This window comes from Rhinolophus sinicus, chromosome 5 (assembly GCF_057876585.1).
Source record: "Rhinolophus sinicus isolate RSI-liver-muscle chromosome 5, RSI-T2T, whole genome shotgun sequence".
Lineage (NCBI taxonomy): Eukaryota > Metazoa > Chordata > Mammalia > Chiroptera > Rhinolophidae > Rhinolophus > Rhinolophus sinicus.
The window spans coordinates 90,800,072-90,820,084 of NC_142505.1; the positions used below are offsets into that span (position 1 = coordinate 90,800,072).

General features: G+C 39.2%; 1 protein-coding gene across 6 annotated transcripts in view; it reads left to right on the forward strand.

The window, feature by feature from the left end:
* Positions 1-7,221: 7,221 nt before the first annotated feature.
* Positions 7,222-20,013, forward strand: part of G3BP1 (G3BP stress granule assembly factor 1) — a 30,425-nt gene continuing 17,633 nt past the window's right edge. The window contains exons 1-3 of one of the 6 annotated variants that reach the window (XM_088798745.1): positions 7,222-7,694; positions 7,853-7,925; positions 17,123-17,183. The gene's annotated coding sequence lies outside the window, so the exon portion shown is untranslated. The remainder of the gene's footprint in view (positions 7,695-7,852; positions 7,926-17,122; positions 17,184-20,013) is intronic. The other 5 variants (XM_074313811.2, XM_088798746.1, XM_088798747.1 and 2 more) reach the window with 5 other exon arrangements.

Genomic DNA, 20,013 nt, shown 5'->3' on the forward strand with positions numbered 1-20,013 from the left:
GACAGCATCAACATATGAATTGCGGGGGAACACATTTCAGTCCATAGCAGAGCCACAGAGACCAGAGTTTGAATCTTAGCCCCATCATTTGCCAGCCCTGGAATCTTGGGCAGATGACCTCTCTAAGCCTCAGTATCCTCACTTATAAAACATGGATAGTTAAGGTGACTATACAATTTTTTAAATCCAAACCTTTAGAGAGTAAAAGTGGAGGCCATTCATAATTATGCCAAGGCAGCAGGCATACGCCATGACTGTTCCAGGCAAAATAGGACATATGGTTTCCTCAGAGAAACTGACCTTGTGGCTTTCAGGAGGAATAAATATGATCATGCATGTAAACTCCCTAGGACATTGCTTGGCACAGGGTAGGCATCAAAAAATACTACACATCTTCTTCTAATTACTAGGACCTCTCCCGGCCTCCCTGGCACTGGGTCTTCCCCTATGGGCAGAATGCTCACCCCTTAACCCTAGTCCTCTCTCCACCTGCCACACTTTCCTTAGGTCCAGTGAAAGCAAAGCTCAACATCTTGGTAGCACTGGGGACAATTGTGCACTGGGGCTGGGGGAAGCAAGATCACGATGAATAGGGGTGGGGAGGAGTAAAGGAAAGGCAGAGGAAGAGGGAAGAGCTCCGAAAATTGGGGAAAGAGGGAGGTTAAGCAGAGAGAGTACAGTTTACTGAGAGGCAGCATTATGGAAACTCATTAGAGATGACAAATGAAGACCTACCAAAGAGGAGAGGAAAATGTACAGAATTATCATTCTTATATGTAAACATATACATAAATTCCTTATTTACATAAAAATAAACATGAAATGAACTACAGAAAATGTTACTAGAAGTTATCTTGGATGGGTGCAGGAGTCCAGGCAAAAACCCCAGTGTACATACTGTTTAAAATTTTTCAAAAAGCACAAAAGGATATACAGGGAAAAGAGTCTCCATCATACCCGATCTCAATTTTTTAAACAAAAGGCATTCTATACACAGTTTTGCACCCTGCTTTTCTCACTTTACAAAATTCTTGGAGATTATTCTTTACTATACATATCAATTCCCTTCATTCTTTTTAGTGCTACATAGTGTTATATCACTCAGTTGTTCCATAGTTTATTTAAACCAGTCCCTGTGGCAGAAACCACTGGTTGACTACTCCAACATTCATTCCCAGTCTCTCTTTTTTTTTTTTTTTACCCTTGTTAGTATAGAGGCTAGATCCCTAAATACTTGCTTTCCCATCCCCCCCTTGCAGCCAAGTTGCCCATATGCTATGGCTCTGGCCAATGAGTCTGAAGCAGAAGCCGGCTAAGAGGCTTCTGGGAAACCTCTTGCTTTTCTCACAGAGGGAACGGATGCCACTCCTTTCCCCTTCCTGCCCAGAATACTGATGTGATGTCTAGAGTACAAGTGTGCCATCTTGCAACCATGAGGGAAATGGCAAGAGAATCAGAGATGCTGGTTCTGACTGTGTGCTCACTGAACCAATGCCAGCCGCAGCTTGCCTCCAGACTTGGTATGTGAGAAACGTAAGCCCCTCTTTATTTCAGCTACTGCTACTCAGACTTCCTGTTACTTGCCCCTGTCACATTCTTGCTATATAGGCTGGACATATAGGTTGCTTCCAATCTTTTCATGCTAATAATGATGGTATAATGACGATCCATATACATACACCTTTGCTTAAGATGTCATGTAGAATACAGTCCTACACGTGGAATTGCTGTTCGCTTTCGATTTTGACAGTGCCAGATTGCCTCTTTAAGTTTTATCAGCTACATTTTTGTATCTCCAGATATATGTGTCCTACCTACACTCATTCCAATATTATGGGTGATTTTTTAGTTCCCTTTTTTTTCTGCTTTTCTTTGCCTCATTTTCTACAATAAATATGTATTAAGAAAAGAGTCACAAATATTTTCAAAAAGCAGAATTCAGGAGTTCTGAGTTCCAGATGGGCCCGCAGTCTCATTACTAACCTTGTAAACGTGGGTAAGCCATTTCATCACTAAGCCAGGGGACCTTTCTGGCCGACAGAGTTATTGTGAGGATAGGAATGTATAGACTGCAGTCGTATAGAGGGTGGGTTGCAGACAGTGCTTGGTGCCTCCTTCCTGGCGTACCTTCTCCTGCGGACCCCACCTACTGGAGTGACCATTTGGCAGATGTTGGGTTTAGGGAGATGCTGCCTCCTCCTTCAGAACGGCTATGCCAATTTATGTTTTCTACTAGCAGTATATGCGAATAACTGTTTTCCCACACCCTTGCCAACATTTGATATTAGCAAATGATCATTTTTCACAATTTGATGACTTCATCAATTATTTTACTTCTTTTCGCCTTGGCTTCCCCAGCTGTTGAAATGAGCTGTTTGAGGATTAAATAAGCTAGTATATATATTTAATAATTGTTCCTTTCTTCCCTATTGGGCTTTGGGTTTAGAGATATTAACCTGATTTTGAATACGAGCTCTGCAACGTTCAGGCGATGTGACCTTGGGCCAGTCACTTAACCTCTCTGAGCCATAGTTTCTACTTCTATAATATTGAGTTAATACTTCATAGAGTTTTTGTGAGGAGGAATTGAAATACTGTGCCTAGCAACATGCCTGTTACATAATAGGTGATTGATACATGTTATATTATTTGGACCGTCAAGTTTTGTCTCTCTTCTAAGCCACAGGAAGTGAGGACTCCTAGGTCTGTATATACAGTGTACAGAACGTGCTACAAAGAACCTCTTGCAAGGAGCTTTGGCTGCAGGTTACCACAATTTGCCATGGATTCCAAAACTCTCAAACTCCCTGGAAAGCTGTCTATGCAGGATTCCCTGGTGGCACACCTGGGAGAGTGAAAGGAAGTCCCAGCCTTTCAGAGGTTTCTGAGAAGGCTGTGACCCTTTTTCCTACTTGAGGGTATATCTTCCTTCCCTGGGCAGTGGGTAAAAGAACATGGACTTGAAATTAGGGAGTCCTAGCTTCCAGCCCTAGCTGTGTGACCTTGGGCAAGTTGCTTGACCTCTCTGAGCCTGTTTCTGAGAAATGGGATAGGGTTGTTTTGAGCATTAAATGAGATCATCCTGGTAGAGATGCCTGGGTCATGGTCAGCACTCCATAGAGTTTGCAGAGGGGCTGTATTTGCAGTCAGTGCCAAAGGAGGGAGGAATCCAATTAGGCATGCCTTTCTAAGCCTGTAAAGGTTCTCTTTGGATATTTGCATGATTTTTGTATGGTAAGGAGCCAAAGGAAAAGAGGTTAGCAGTCTGGGAGAAAGGTGAATTAAAACTTTGGATGCCTCATTTTCAAAATCCCTGTATGTCTAAGGGGGTGACGTGGTATTTCACTCTGTTTTAAAGATCAAGGTGTCTATATTTGTAGTTCCCCATGTCCCTATTAAAATCTATACTCAACATTGAATTTTGTTTGACAAATAATACATACACATGTTTTAAAAAAATCATGTAGTCTGGGTGATGAACACACAATGGGATTTATAGATGATGTAATACAGAATTGTACACCTGAAATCTATGTAATTTTACTAACAATTGTCACCCCAATAAATTTAATAAAAAAAAAATAAAAAAAAAAATCATGTAGGATACAGAATGGAAACGAAGCCTTTCTCCTACCGTGGCTCAAGTTCAATGTCCCTGTTAGCAATTGGCAGTTGCATGTGACTCCTTCCAGACATAATCTGTGCAAATACACCAAAACCATCTAGGAATGTATATAGATAGCAATAGCAACACAATATATCTTCATAGAAATAGTCACCCATGGCATCCTTCCCCCCTTTGTAACTGTTTCCATTATTCTGCACTTTGCTTTCTTTGTATATTGGCACGTCTTGGAGATCACTCTGTAACCATACACATAGATCAGCCTCATTTTCTCTGACAGTCCACTGTATTGTTTCTAACCAGTCCCATATAGTTTGACAGCTGGGTTATTTCCTGTCTCTTTCTCCTACAAGCAGTACTGCAATGAATATTATTGTACTAGGTCTTTGTCACAGGTGGGAGTTTAACCGGTCAAGATACGCATACATACAGGCACAGGTTTTTAATCACCCTTCATGAGTGATTAGCTATGTTTGGGAAACACTGACCCAGATTCTATCCTCAGGATCATTCCTTAGCAAACACTTCTACCACCCTTCCATTGCCCCCCCACCAAACTGGATTTTCTGGAGTCTTACCCAGGTTTCTTCCCACCCTGATTCTCAGACCTTTGGGGAGAATTGGCAGAAAGAGAGGGTGAAGTAGTGTACTGAAGGGGTTTGCACATTTTGCTTAGTAGTGGAGAGAAAGACCAGTAGGAGGCTGGGGCTCTCCCTTAGATGACTCAGATAACTAGACCGGGCTTTCTCAGCCCCAGCACTGTTGACTTTTCAGCCAGATAATCCTTTGTCGTGCGGAGGGGGGACTCTCAGCTGCATCTCTGGCCCCTGTCCACTAGATGCTAGTAGCCCCTCTACCCAGTTGTGACAAGGCCACATATATGTCTCTTGGGGGCAAAATCTCCCTTGAGAAAGCAGTGCTCCAGACAATTCACTGGTGGTAAGTTTCTCACTGAACATTTACTAAATATCGAGCGTCTGGGTCCTGAGGGTTTATGATCTGAGTGGGTAAACGACCACAGGAAGATGCCAACTTCTCTGTCCTGTGGAAGACAGCAACAGCCACCTGAAGGGTCTTGTTCACATTCTCCCTCTGAGAATTCATTCCTCTTTCCTTCCTTCCTTTCTTTCTACCTCCCATTACCCGGCGAACACAGTCTCATTGTAAAACTTTCAAATAATACATTATTCTCATTGCTCCCAACCTAGGGGATTCCCTAGGAGGAATGACTATTGTTTTAAATTTAAAACCCTTCCTCTGCACTTAGATACCTATTTTAACATGCAGAAATCAGTTTCGTTTTTTTGGTTTCGTTTTTACTAATATGAATGGGAATTCACTGTAAGTTTTGTTGAACTTGATTTTTTGTCAATTAACAATCCAGTTAACAATGGGAGACCATCCATATCTGTATAGTTTCTACCTCATTCTTTTTTAAACTGCTGCATAGTGTTCTGTATTATGTGCATATCACCAGTTAATCAGTTTGCAAATTGATGAGAAATTACGTTTTCAGTATTTAAATACTCTAACAAAGCTGACAGTACTGTAATGAATGCCCTGGTACATGCCTCTTTGTAAAAAAAAAATGTGGCTATCAACCAAGAAATAGGATATACATAATTTTAATAGACTGCCAAATAGCCTTACAAAAAGCTCTAATCACTTACAATTTCCTCCAAATGTACCTAAGAATAGCTTTGACCCCTCCCCTCATCACAGGCCACCTGGGTTAAATTACTAATCTGTGAATTTAAAGTTTCTCCAATCTGCTCTGATTAGTGTTTCAATTTGGAGAGTCATCTTGTAAAATGCAAATTTCTTAGTCCATCTTTAAAAGACCTTTCAGGAGCTTTTTCCCACTGCTCTGAGAATAAAGTTCAAGTTCCTTAGCATGGCTGACACGATCCTGAAGTTTCCTTATTTCAGAAAACCTTTTGCAGCTTCCTGGTCTGGACTGAGTTCTCTCCGGTGTGTTCAGTCCCAGACACCTGTTCCCCGGTTTTGGGAGGTACCGGCCCAGCGCAGCGCCCGGTCTGTTGCATGGGTGACAGCGAGCAGGGACAGCGTCTTGTCACCCCTGATCGCAGCCCTTGGCTCTCAATAAATGCTGAGAGCGCGCGGCCGCTGCGGGAGTGGGGTCGGGGGAGGAGGGGCGGGTGGAGGGACGCTTTCCCCGCGTTTCCGGGGCCGACGAGGAGAACAGGGATGCGCCCAGATGCCACCAGGCCCTTCTCTCCCGACAAAGACGCTCCACGTGCTTCATTTGCAAATTTCTCAGCAAAACTTAACGGGAGCCCCTCCCGCAGGGTCACATTCCTAGAATAAGAACTGACCGAGGCGTGTCTATGTATTTCCATATAAAATGCTCACGGTGACCAACAGAGGGCCCAAAAAAACACTGAGTGAGACGTGGACAGGACCAGGCTGGAGCGTCACTCAGCCCCCGAACGAACCGTTTCGGGAAACCTTCAGGGTGTCCGTATAGGAGTTTGACAAGTTACCTTTTAAAGATGGGAACAACTTCAAGAAATAAGCCTCCACGCCCACAGCGACTAGAAAACTGAATGACAATGGTGGTGACGCACAGGATGTTGCATCGAGGCCCAAACTGATAGGACAACTTACAAACTACTGTCCCTCGGCAAAAACTGAAAGGGAAAACCTCCGTGAACATTCACCAGCCAACCTTCCGGTCGACCTGCAGCAGCCGCATTTGCCCAGAACCGCAGGGCAGAAATGTGTGTTCGCCAACTCAACAGTTTCGCGTGCTACTTTTTACAAGATCCTAGGAACTCAACGGGAGTTACTTTCTCCTTTGGCTTTCCCTTAACAGTTGCCCAACGATAGTGCTGACTAACGGTGAGAGCCAGCAAATGCCCTTAAGCATGGAAATAAAAAGTTAGAAGAAACAAACAAACAACGGGAAACTTTACCACTTGGTTTCCCTCGTATCAAACTGTGCAGAAAAGGCGGGATAGGGGCCTCAGCGGCCGGACCCAACCAGCGAGGGAATGCAAAGAGGAGAGCGGGGGCCAGGAGAGCCTCAGAACCGCACCAGAGGGCACCGCGGCCCTGGGGCTCCGTCTCCTTGGTGCAGTCCAACCCTCGCGTCAATCAGCTCCTTCTCGCGTTGCGATTGGTCGGGGGCCTCCTTGGCCTCCCTGGCGCCCACCTCCTAGCTGCTTGGGGTTTACTTCCCCAAAGTACACGGGCCCCACCTTGTGGAGCAACCGCTCCTGCATTGGAAAACGGATCTCCGCCCAGGGGAAGACGTTTAAACGAATGGGAGCGACCCCATGTATTTATTGGCTACTCTGGGTATCAGTTAAAGAACTTCCCACCCCCTTTTCCACCGTACCTTGAAGTAATTGGTCTCTCTCTGTGCCAATCTGTTACTAGGGAAACGAGATCCTCATAGTCTCATAGGCATGAGTCAAAGCCAATCAAGAACCACGCCTTCATCCTGAGTTAGTGCCCAATTGCTGCTCGAGGAGCCCAGAGGACGCAGTCGGGATTGGTCATCAGCCTGCCCGACCTGGCCGCAACAAGTTAGGCTGAATGGCATATATATAGACCGGCGACGGAGCACGCGTGTGTGCGGACGCAGTTGCGTGAGGGGCTTTTGCCTGGTGTCGTTCTGTGGAGCAAAGCTTGTTCCTCTCCGGCTCAGCCGCGCAGGTACGCCGGGGTGTGGGCGGGGCGGGGCGGCCCCGGGTCGAGGACGAGCTGGGGCTGATGTGAGAGGGAGAGGTCCGAGCGGCGCTCGCGCGAGGCGCGCCCTCGCCCTCCCCCCCTCAACGGACGCAGGCGGCCGCACGGGCGCGCGGAGGCTCTCCGCCCCCCGGCTGGCGCGCGTGGCCGTGTCCGCCGCGTGCGCGTGCCGCGCCCAACGGCCACGTGGGGCGAGAGCGAGCTGCGGCCGCCGCCCCGGGCCCCAGGGCGATCTCGGGGGCCTGGGGCCCCGCGCGGCCGGTTGGCCAGCCTTTCCCGCTCGCTCCCCCTCCCACGGGCCAGCTGAGTTTCTATTCCCCGGTGTGGAGCTTTAGCTTGACCCGGACGAAAGAAGGTTTTTGTTGGGGGGGGGGGAGGGGGCGACATGAAAGTGCGATAAGAATTTTCGACCCGGGAAGTAGAAGTGTGGTTCCAGGGTTTTGCAGGGAGTGAAAGGGGGTGCAGCGAGTGCATGGGTAATGAATGATAATAACAACTCACATTTTTTCGAAGCCCTTATTGTGTGCCAGGCATTGTGCTGAGCAACTTGTGTGCCTCTCATTTACTCCCACGACGACCCGTTAAGGTAGGTACGAGGGTTCCCTCATTTTACAGCGGACTCAGAGGCCCAGAGGTGGAGTGACATGGTCAGAGGCATACGGACGGTAAGGGGCAGGTATTTGTTTTAACCCAGGCCACCTGACTCCTAGTCCCCGAGCCTATTTTAGTCTTTGTTCCAGCGCCCTGTGCGGCCCTAGGGCACTTTGGCCCCCAGAGCACTAGTCCCAGGGGACAACATCAACCTCTAAAGGCCAACTGCTGCGAAGACTGCAGTGGCATTTGTACTTGAGCCAGTTCATGGGCTTCCAGGGAGACGAGTTGGACGTGCGATTAAGACAAAGGGAAAGAAATGGTTTGGGCTTCCTTTGTACGTGTATTCGCGTAGATAGCTGACGGATGTGCTGCCCTAGAAGCTTCTGAATAAAGTACAGAATAAAAGGAATAAGTGCCAATGAACACGGACAGTGTTCCTCGTCCGATGTGCAACTCACGGCATGCTGATGGGAAATTCCCACCAGCAGGAAGTTAGGCGCGGATACTAGACCTTGAATCAGTTGTCCTCGTTTTTTAATCGGAGCCGACTTTTGAGAAAGACCTTCAAGAACATAGTTTAACTTCCTTGTTTTTCAGTTGAAGAAAGTGAGGTTTCAGAGCAGTGAGTTTCAGATCTCACCAGCATGTGTAGGTTAATATTTGAAATTGGAATGGAAAGGATAGTGCTCAGTTACAGTATAGAGTGTGGAACTTATGCTAGGTGAATTACAGGTGGGTGATTGAGATGTGTTGGAAATCTTACCTTTCTGGCAGTTGGGATAGTCTGGATGAATGCCTGTCTACATTCAATTCATTTATTTAGCGTTTACTGTTAGGCTCCTGTACATGAGTATATGTAAACGTGGAAGACACCTCCAAAGACTTGGGTTTATCCTTTTCTAGTCGAGTTACTTTTTAGGTTTTTAAAAGCCAGTATACTCCTTGGGTTAATGAAAGAATAAAAAATGTTGCCGTGTTGCAGGCCCAGGTCATTACTTTATATGACAAATGTCTCTACTTGAGATAAAACTACAATGAAAGTTTTGGGACAAACTCTTCTGAATTAATTTTGGTTGGAATGGCTTTCCACCTTTTAAAAAAAGACATCTATTTTGTTTGTACAAACACTTTTTAGGATAGCTCTTGATTTACAGTCAGAACACAAAATTTAAAAACTGAGGAAGCTTAATATGTGTTTCCATTTACTTGATACTTTCCATGTTTAACAGAAAGTAACAATAAAGGATTGAAATATTGTATAGATAAGTTCTTGACCTATAACAAATGACAGTGCTGTAAGAATATAACATTGTTTTACTTGAACTTGCCTTCCTGTAACAATTTCAGTTACCTGCACTTAGACACCCCTTATCTATTGAATTAGCATTTTTAGTTATCAAATGTTAAAACATAATGATTACATTGAAACTCTTAACTTTGAGTCCAGCTAATTTTATTACTGCTTGAGGTAAACTATATCATTGAAATTATCTTATGCATTAATTGTGGGAAAATTTTATTTTTCCTGTCAAATGTTTCTTAAAAAAAAAAAAAAAAAAACACCAAAAACTGTTCTTGGCCTCAGGCAAACAAATGGTTATCAATTGAACAGGAATATGAAAACTGGTAGTTCACAAATTGGTAGCCCAGCTGATCTCTTCTTGTGCTTTCGTTTATCAAGAACAAATGAATTGAAGCAAATTGTGATAATAAAAGACTTGGGTGCCTCCCTGCTTCCCAGCCAAGTTAGAGGTTACTTTTGTTGTTAAATCCTTTCAATCTAAGCTTTTGTACTTCTTCTAACTGGTAGAAAAGTAGGCAGTTCTTTGTTCTTTATTTAACTCACATTCACTTTGCTGTTCTCAGCTGACAGTCTGCTAGGGAACATCAGGAGATTGGTAATGTTTGTTGGTGACCTACTTTGCAGCAGTTTTTTGTAATTTACATTTTTTTTTTTGGACTTACTTTAGGGCTTTGCATAGAAAGTAAAAGGCAGAGGTTAGTTTTAAATTATTATAGGTTTGTGAATTTTATATGGTTCTTAGGAGGCTGGGTGGGGCAATGTTTAATTAAATGATGAAATTTAATACACAGCCTGAATTTGTGACCTAAACCAGTTTTTAATTTTTTTTGCCAGTTTAATAAAATTACCCATGGGATCGTCAACATTTTGCAGTTAGACTGGTTTTTAAAAAATAACATTTCAGAATGTAAATATGCATTATATATTCATTTAATTGAACATAATGCTTTGGACAAAACTTGCTGACTTTACTGAGGGAGATAATTGTCAAAGTAGGTAGGTAAAAAAAACTGCTTTTTTTCCCACCCTCTGGCTAGTCAGTTGTTAACATCTAGTGGCAAAACCTTTAGTGCAACACTGTCCTTCCAGCCATGGAGTTAAATTTAGATGCAGCAACTGTAATCTCACTTGTGGTTGCTGTTCACACTGTAACAGTTAACTAGGTTTATGTTTTTACATCTCAATTAGCTTTCTGTTTACTCAAAAGATTTTATTTTTAAGTACTCTTGGACACCCTGCCTCACCTTGGTTGGGAAAGCTAAATTGGAAGCCAGGTGAGATATGGGGAAGAGCTAGGAATAATTGGCACATGAAGAGTGGGCTTTATAAAGTAGAAAGTAGATAATAAATTTCTCTCATAGGCTGTGGCCTTAGTAAATAAGGTCTTTAGGTGACTTCATGGGATGGAGTTCCCCTTCTGTTCACGGCCCACGTGTCATATTTTATAATATTGCTTAGGTGTTAGCCTGTGTGCTATATTTCAGGTATTTAATAGAAAGTAAATATTAGAGATGGTTCAGAGGAAGAAAACTGGCTTTCTGGTTGGGACACATTTGTGTTTTGTAGGGATATTAATGTCAACATCATGTATTTGTATAGCTCTTTATATATTTGAAAAATGCTTTCATGTATTGTAGGGTTTCTCATGTTTTTACTTAGGAGAGACCTGAAAATCTGAAATCCAAATAGTTGTCTTAAACTCTTTTGTAAAGCATGTGGTCTACCTCCTACGGAGCTGTGGATAGGTAAGTGCTAGGTATTTCTTTATTTAAAAAAACCAGTGGATTCAGAATCTGGGCAGCGTGCAACATCCACCTGTCCTTCCAGGCTCTTTTAGGCAGTGCCTCAAGCACACACACTGTCTGCGGACGCTGAGCCTGCTCTTAGTGTTTCCTGGAGCGAATCTACTTCTGCTGTATGAGCTCTAAAGCACAGAACATTGATGTTTTCAGGAATTTTGTCGATGAGGCATTAGTATTAAGTATGAAGTATTTTCATCTTGATGAGAAAGAACAGATTGTTCTTAATTATAAACTTAGCTGACTAACTTTTAACTTTGGAGTGGGAAAGGGATGCTAAAAACCAAGAAAAGCTAGTGCATTGTTAAGTTTTCTAATTACTGTCTTGAAGTTTTTATCTCAAAACTTGATTTTGAGATAATTTTAGGTTTACAGAAGAGTTGTAATGCAGAGATATGTACCCTTCCTTCACCCAACTACTGTAATATTAACATCTTACATAATCATGGTATATTTATCAAAACTAAGAAATTTACATTGATAAAATACTATGTACTAGACGACTGACCTTATTTGGATTTCCCTACTTTTTTCACTAGTGTCCTTTTCTGTTCCTGGATCCAACCCAAGATACCACATTCATTTAGTCTCCTTAGTCTTTTCTCTGGCCTGTGACAGTGTGTCTTGCCTTTGTCTTTTTTTATGAGCTTGATTCTTTTGATCTCAATTTGGGTGTGTCTGGTGTTGTGAGTAAACTGAGGTTTTGGATTTTGGGGAAGAATACCACAGGCAACTTAGCCTTATCATATCAGGGGGTACGTAATATCAGTACTGGTTGAATTTAACGTGATCACTTGATAAAAGTGGTATCTACCAGGTTAGTATTGTTTCCCCTTTTGCATATTCTCATCATTAGAAGCTAGTCGCTAAGAGGCAGGTGAATCTGAATTTGTGAACATAATACTAAATATTTGGGAGGTGACAATTTGAAGCTATGCAAATATTCTGTTTCTCTAAAGTTCCCCCCCCTCTTAATTTTAACGTTTATTAGTGCATCTTGCCTGTGTCTATTGTGGTTCTAATGGTGATTCTTTATTTCCCATGTTCCTTCTGCATTCTTCTGTAAAGAAGAGTTGTCTCTTCTGCCCCATTTATATTTTTTATTAAGACTTTATTTTCTTACCTATTAATTGTTTAGTCATTTATTTATATCAGAATGGACTTGTGTATCTTTCATTCTTTGGGTTGTCATCCTAAACTTATTTTTGCTTTATTGCTCAAATTGTTCTAGTTTCAGCTCTTAATGTCCTTTTGATGTCCCCCCCCCCATGCTTTTTTTTTCTTTTTTTTTCCCCTAAAGCATTTTCTTTCTTTACCAGGTACTTCAGGCTCGTCTTGTGTTTTGCCTGTCCTGCCCTGGAATTAGCCAGTCTTTGTTCCAAGGAGCTGTCAGGAAGAATTTAGAAGGGAGCTGACAGGTGGTAAATGTGAAGAGTTTGGAAAGTAGATTGAATAGTAGATCCAGTGGTGGTGATCCACTCTTGCTCTGAGCACAGATTTTGGCTTCTGTATTAAAAGTCTCTCGTTCTGGGAAAACATTTTTGTTTCTCTGATAACTAAGCCCAAATTTAATGTTTGAATACATAGCACAACCTTGCAAAAACAGGTATGACAGTTTATACACGTTAGTACACACAAACACTTATTGTTTATTTTCCCTTATTTTTTTTATTAATTATTATAATAGAATAAAAAGACCACTTAAGTACCATCCTACTCAGAATTGACAGTTTAGCATCAATCTCTTATGTTTGACTTTTTTCTGTACATGTCCCCATCCCCTGTCTTCCCCTGAGATGATCTTTCCTCTTTCCAGGCTATTTTATTGGTGGGTTAAAATGTTTTCTTAAAGAACAGCTTTATTGCGGTATAACTGACATACAATAAACTGCAGATATTTCAGGTGTACGGTGTAATAATTTTTGGCATCGTTTATCCCATGAAACCGCCACAATTAAGATATCCATCACCACCACCCAAATTGTCTCACCCCCCCTTTGCATTTCCTTTTTCCTATTTACTCCCTCACCTCTTTTGCCTTAGAAAAAGCCCTTATCTGCTTCCTGTCACTGAAGATTAGTTTGCATTTTGTAGAATTTTTATGTAAATGGAATCATACAATATATGCTTTTTTTTCTTAATTGCTGACTATACCACACTTTGTTTATCCATTCACCTGTTGATGGACATTGGTATTTTTTTTTAGCTTTTGGATATTACAAATAAAGCTTTTGAAGAAACTACCTAACTTTTCCAAAGTAGTTGTACTGCATTACATTCCCATCAGCAGTGTTTGAAGGTTCCATGTTCTCGACATCCTGGCCAACACTGTTTGGTCAGCCTTGTAAATTTTAGTCGTTTTTTCAGGTGTGTAGTGGTACCTTACTGTGGTCTTAATATGTATTTCTGTAATTACTAATGATGTTTAGCATTTTTCATGTGTTTATTTGGCATTTAAATTTCTTTGGTGAAATGTTTTCATATCTTTTGCTTATATTTTCTGGGGTTGTTATTCAGTTCTGAGAGTTCTTTATATATTCTTTATACAGGTTTTCTATCAGATATATGCTCTAAATATTCCAGTCTGGCTTGCTTTTCATTAGTGTCTTTTGTAGAGTAGATAGTTTTTATTTTGGTGGAGTCCATATTCTCAATCTGTTCTCCTATAGATCATGTTTTTGGTGTTGTATTTACAATCTTTGCTTAACCCAAGGTCGTGCATATTTTTTCTAGAAGTTTTACAGTTTTAGTTTTTACCTAAAATCGTTTGGAGTTAAATTTTAATATGGTGTGAGGTGTGAATTGAGGTTCTTTTTTTCTATATGTGGCTATGCAATTGTTCCAGCACCAGTCGGAGAAAGAATATCCATTTTTCTATTGAATTGTCTGCACTATTGTTGAAAAACAGTTTTCCATTTATGTGTGGGCATATTAACTATTCTGTTCCATGGATCTATTTGTCTATTTTTACATCCAGATTATTTAAAAAATAAGTTTACATATGTGTCTATGAACAATATTTCATATTTTTTTGTGTATACTAAAAACACTTAAACATTTAAAGCCTATCATATATAGTGCAAACTGGTATTTGGCAGCTGACTTCATTTTAACATTGTTCTTGAGATCTCTTTCATGCTGATTTGATGACTGCTATAAATATGGTGACTTTATGTTATGGTTAGGAACCATAACATAGTCCTAATTCATTCCAGTTAACCTGGCATAATTATTAATAGTCCCCCTTTTCAATCTTGTAAGTGCCCCATATGATTATCTTAGGTATAGAAGTTTCCGTGATGTGAATAAACTACAACTCAATCCATTTCTCATTTGACAGGCATGTACATTATTACCTGCCTTATAGTTTAGAAATAGGGTGGCATTTAGTTCTCTTTATGTCTTGTGCAAATAGGTGAATTTTTCTTGGCATACATATACTATGTACTATATATATCTAGAAGAGAACTGCTAGATTTGTCAGAATGTTTTTAATTTTATCAAACTGCAAAGTAGTTCTCCACTGGTTGTACTAGTTGGTAATCGTCAGTTTTTGCAGGTTCTCTTCTCTACTTTGCCTATGTTTAGTGTTGGCTGATATTTTAATACTTTGGGGGCATCTCCTGTGAGAAGTGGTAGGTTTCATTTTATTGGTTAAAGTTTATCTTTTTTTCGTTGCTCATTTACTTTAATGAGAATTGCTTGTTGCTTTTCCTTTTTTCCTTTGCCTTTTTTTTCCTGTTGGGTTATTCTTTATTTTAGTGATTTGTATGGGAGTTCTATATACATTTTGGGTACTAATTTTTTATTGTATGATACTGCATTTTTTTCTTAATTGAAACCTGGCATTTACAGATCATGAGTTAAGACATTTTGCTATTTTGATTTTGTTAAAGTTTTAATGTTAAAAATAATTTAGGTGGATTATGGTCAGTCTATAACGTGCTTCCCGGCTCTTGGAACATAAACGCTCACAGTTCTTTATAGAGTCAGTTAAAGGAAGCACCTTCAACATTTTTCTGAACTTGACCAAAATTATTGATGGGGAATGTCTTTAAAGTAGCCATGCAATCTGGTTATTTGGTATTAAGTGGACATTTTGAAAGTTAAAGTATTTCATAAATCAGGGTCAATCCAGCAAAAATAAATCAGTGTTAATCTGTGAAGTATCAACATTTCTGTGTCTGTATTTTGTGGAATAGCACTTATTGATGATACTGCTTTTCAAATTAGGTAAGGAAAGTATAAAAATTATATTCTTCACCTCTTGTAGGTAACTGATAACCAATTCTATGGCCTCACTCTCCCTCCTGTATTGTAAACTACCTTACTCATGCTTTCAGTGTTTGCTTTGAGCCAGGATCCTAATGCCAACACAGAGTGATACTGTTGGAAAAATTATAGTATCATAAGCCAAAAGTGAATTCCTTTTTAAAATTGGGAAACTTTATCAGAAAATATTCTGATGAAATCCTTTAAAAAGCAAAGTAAATAGATATTTTGTTTTAAGACAAATTTAAAGGTGAAAATTTTAAAGAGTTTTTTTTAGGAGAATGCTTAGCTCTCAGACCTTTGCCCTGAGAGTTGGGAGAAAGTAACCAGACAGAAAACTTCCTACACCATGAAAAGTTGAACTTGGGCCATCCACAGCTGCTACTAATAAATACAGAGAGATGCCCTGTGGTCCTCAGATCTGTTATAAAGTACCCCACTTGTACTAATTAGAATCACACAGTAGAGTTAATTTGTGGAGTTATAAATCTAAAGGGATTTTAAAGATCACTCCATTTCAAGAGAGCTAAAATATGTACGATAACTTGCCACTAGTTACTGGACATTGGTACCCGGTTCGTTTTTTTTGTTGTTTTTGTTTTTTTAATTCTGAAAGTAACGTGTGTTCATCCCAGGACTTCCCAGCAATGCAGAGGTCTGAGTCTTAATCTTTTTAATAGGTGCACAGTACTCCCATTATATAGTGTTCTTGTAATTGTGATTTTAGTTTTACAGATGAAAGAGCAGCCCAGGAGCACAACTAGTGAATGGTGTTGGAGAATTTTTCACCAGTGAGAGGATTGTTAAGGAAAATATAGGGGTTTCCTTTTGTTGTATCTCAAATACTCATTCACTATTTTAAAATACAGTGCTCATTTCCAATTTTATTTGTCGTATTTTATCTTCGATTTGGAGGATTCAGTGTAGAACTGGTAAACTGAAGCTCATGTTTACTAGCCTTCCCTCTTTAAGGATTTCTAAGTGGCAGTTTTTTTCTTTAGTTCTTGAGATCAAGAACTGTTTCTTTCCCTAACCTAGGACCTTTTCAGTGTTCTAGAAAACAATTTTAAGGGAAAGTATAATTTTTAAAATACATTTTTCCTGTCCCTTTTTTAGAGTACAATTTTGGGATATTATGACATTCACTAGTACTGGGAATATTATAAACTTGGATATAAAATTAGTGGAAAGTAAACATCCTTTAGTGAAAAATGAGTGATTTTCCCCTTCTCTTTTTTCCCAGATCCTGTTTCTTTCATTTTTTATCTCCCTAGACTGTAATGATTTCAGTTTATATCATTCTTAGGAATATTATTTTTGAGTGTTTTTTAATACAGACCCCAAAAGGTTTATCCTGTTGATCTGAAAGCAGTGTAATAAGGGCGTGATCTCCAAATTGGAATTATTTGGAATGTTTATTTAAAGAACTTACTTTGTCTTGGGAGATTGGCAGGTATCTTTTAGGAAGTCTTCACATCATCATGGGGAAGGGAGAATTCCTATTGATAATTCAAACAATGAAACTAGTTTCCTACTCCTGATTTTGGTACACACTTCATAGCCTAATCAGTAATGTATCCATTGGCATATGCTGTTATAGTAGGAACAGCCAGACTCCGTTGTTGTACAAATTTGTAAAACCTCTTTTGAAAGGACATAGGGGTGTTTAATGAATAAGGGAGAATTTTGGAACTTCTTGTCATGCGTTTTCGTTGATGATCATAGTTTATAATTGTCACAGTGAATCAGTAAATGGCAAAACACCAAATTTTCTGAGATGAATCCATTTGAATTTGTTTACTTTCATTATTTTAGATTGGATAGAATTGAGCATTCTGATGAACGACAGTGAGATTAAAGACTTTATTCTCAGTAGGTATGATCTTACTTCACATATTTCTCATAGCTGTGTTTTATGTTTGGGCCAGAAACGAAAATGAAGGTTTCAGAGAGGTGATTCACCAAATAAATTTTTTCTAAGTAGGATTGATTGAGTCTGTGTAGACTTAGATCTTTTGGGCTCAAATTGCCAACATTTTCTTTTTACTGAGAATGGCAATTAAACACACAAAGTTATTCACAAAACTTATAGTGTATGGTCGTAGATTACCAAAGAACTTCCCTAAACATTTTGTAGTGACTGGTGCTGTTCATTCAATATTTTTAATTATTCCAATATACTTTATGATGTCTTCAGGATTTTTTTCATGTGAAAGCATTTTTTATTTAGAATTTTTGAGGCATAATTTACAAACAAGGTTATAGAATGTAAGGGTTCAGTTTGAAAAGTTTTTCAGTGGTATACATGTAACTATCACCCAGATACATAGATTTCTCTAACCAGGTTCCCTGTGGGCCTTTTCATTCAGTTACCTCTTAGGCAACTACTTTCTGGCACCTTAGCTTAGTTTTCTCTTTGGCCTTTTCTTAATCATTAAAGAAACAATGTTGTACTTGCTATCTTAATCTCAATTCTGGAAACCCTGACAGTTTAACCTGACAAACGAATGGTCAGAAATTCATTTCGCTTGTATAAAAATGTAACCTTTTGTATGAAAATGTTGAATGAAAGAAAACTTTTTATTCCTGTTATGTTTCAGATACTGTGAAGTTTTGGGGCTAGAAAGTTATCTAAGAAATGGTCTCTGCTCTTAAGAAACTTAACATTTAGGAAAAAGCTTGCATTCTCCTTAACTAATGTAGAATTCTTGAAGCCTTTGGCTATTTTATTTTGGAATAAGTCTTTTTTAAAGCAGTGACACAACATAGTTTCTTTTTACTAAAATTCTGTACATACTTTGTCACATGGAATATTATTTTTCCCCCAGTTTTATTGAGATATAATTGACAGGAATATTATTTTTAAATACTGCTACTATTTCCCTTAAGCTCATTGGTCAATATTTATTATAGAAGAGCTTAAAGGAGAGACTTTTTAAGAGCCATGGCCTCCACTTTAATGGAACTATATAATGTTTGTAGTATAAATATAAGCGATGGGAGACTGCATAGGTATTAGAGGCAACCCTCATGACTAACATTAAAACTTGTAACTTTAGTACCAGAGTATTGAAAATTTGGTTTCAACATAACTGAATTGCATGTTTCTGAAGTTAAAAATTTCAACCCCAAATAAAGTACTGTCTGTTTGGAAAATTTAAAAAAAATGCTAATTGAAAACCTAGTTTACAAAATATTTAATTATATTAAACTGTTAAACTAATAAAATTAACATTTGGAAACTTGGTGAGGGGTACAGATTTTTTTGACAAGCTTCAGAATTACACCAGTTAAGAAAAATCTCCAACCCCCCCAGATTAAAAAAAAAAAAAAAAAAAAAAGAGAGAAAATAAAGAAAAACCTACAAACGAAATAAAGATCAATTTAGCATATACATATGTTTAACTTTACTTACTTGGCTTTATGGTGGTGACCTGAAGTAAAATATTGATGGTAATGTTATAATCAAATCAATAATGAGCTTTTTTTAAATTTTAATTTGAGTTATCTAGGTAATCTCAAATAAAGGGAAAAGAGACGTTCTAGAGGTGGTCTGTAGGTTTTACTTTTTCTTACCTTTGATACACAACCTAGAGGATTTTCATCATTTTGCATAGGAAGATTGGATGTGAGAAGTAGTATTTGATAAAATGTTAGAAATTAATGAGACTACTTGTCAGTATCAAAGGATACAGTTAGGTTGATGTTATTAGTCTAGTAATGATGACATTTGTAATAATTGTCTGGGCATTAAGAGCAGATGGTACTAAAGAGAATCAAGTGCAATTAGTAAGAAAATAGGAATTTACTTAATGTGTACTGTTTTTATTTGATTTATCTGTCCTTTCATGAAGGTTCCTTTTATTTAAATTGCTTTTTATATTGTAGATTTATTGCATATTTTGGATGAGATAGGGAAGCAAAACTTTTTGTTCAGTTTCTTTATATATTAGAAAATATGTAACTACAACTTAATGGAATGAAAATGATATTAACTTCACCAGTTTCCAAAGAATTGGAAGACCTGTCTTCCATTTCTGAAATAGTTGTGAGATTTGGGGATGTGATGCAATCACATAGAAGTTTTTCCTTTTATCTAAGGTTGGGTCAGATGTTGGTGGTTTTCGAATAGAGTAGCCAAGCCCTTTTAAGAAAGGAAAATTTATATGGGAACTCTAATGTATAAAAAAATACAGTTGCTCTGATTTAAGTGAAGAAACGGAAAATCTTAAAACTCATAAACAGGCTACATGACTGTTAAAGATTACAGTTAGACATTGCAGGATCTTCAGTTTTGAAGAATCTGGGATCAGTACATCTAGGAACATCTGAAATTATTTTTTTTCTGGACCAAGAGCCAGGGGAAAACATAACAGTTTCTCATTCTGCCTCTGGTTAGTCTACTTTTAAGTATTTTCATTTAAGACGTAGGATTCAAATTCTTGTTACTGATGTCATGTCCTCACAACCATACCTGCAGGCAAGCTACTCGCCAGTATGACTGGGAAGCTATTCCGTAGCTTCCTGTTATTGGAAAAATGAACAGGCCTTCCACTAATTTCTTAGATTTTGGTGAAACAAGTAGTAAATGGTACAGATGCTTGAGAATAATGCAGAAATGCAGTAGATGAGGTTAAACATATCTCCACAAATTGCTTGTGTAGGAGTTGCCCGTCCTTTAAGAAAACTGAAATAAAATTTTGTCA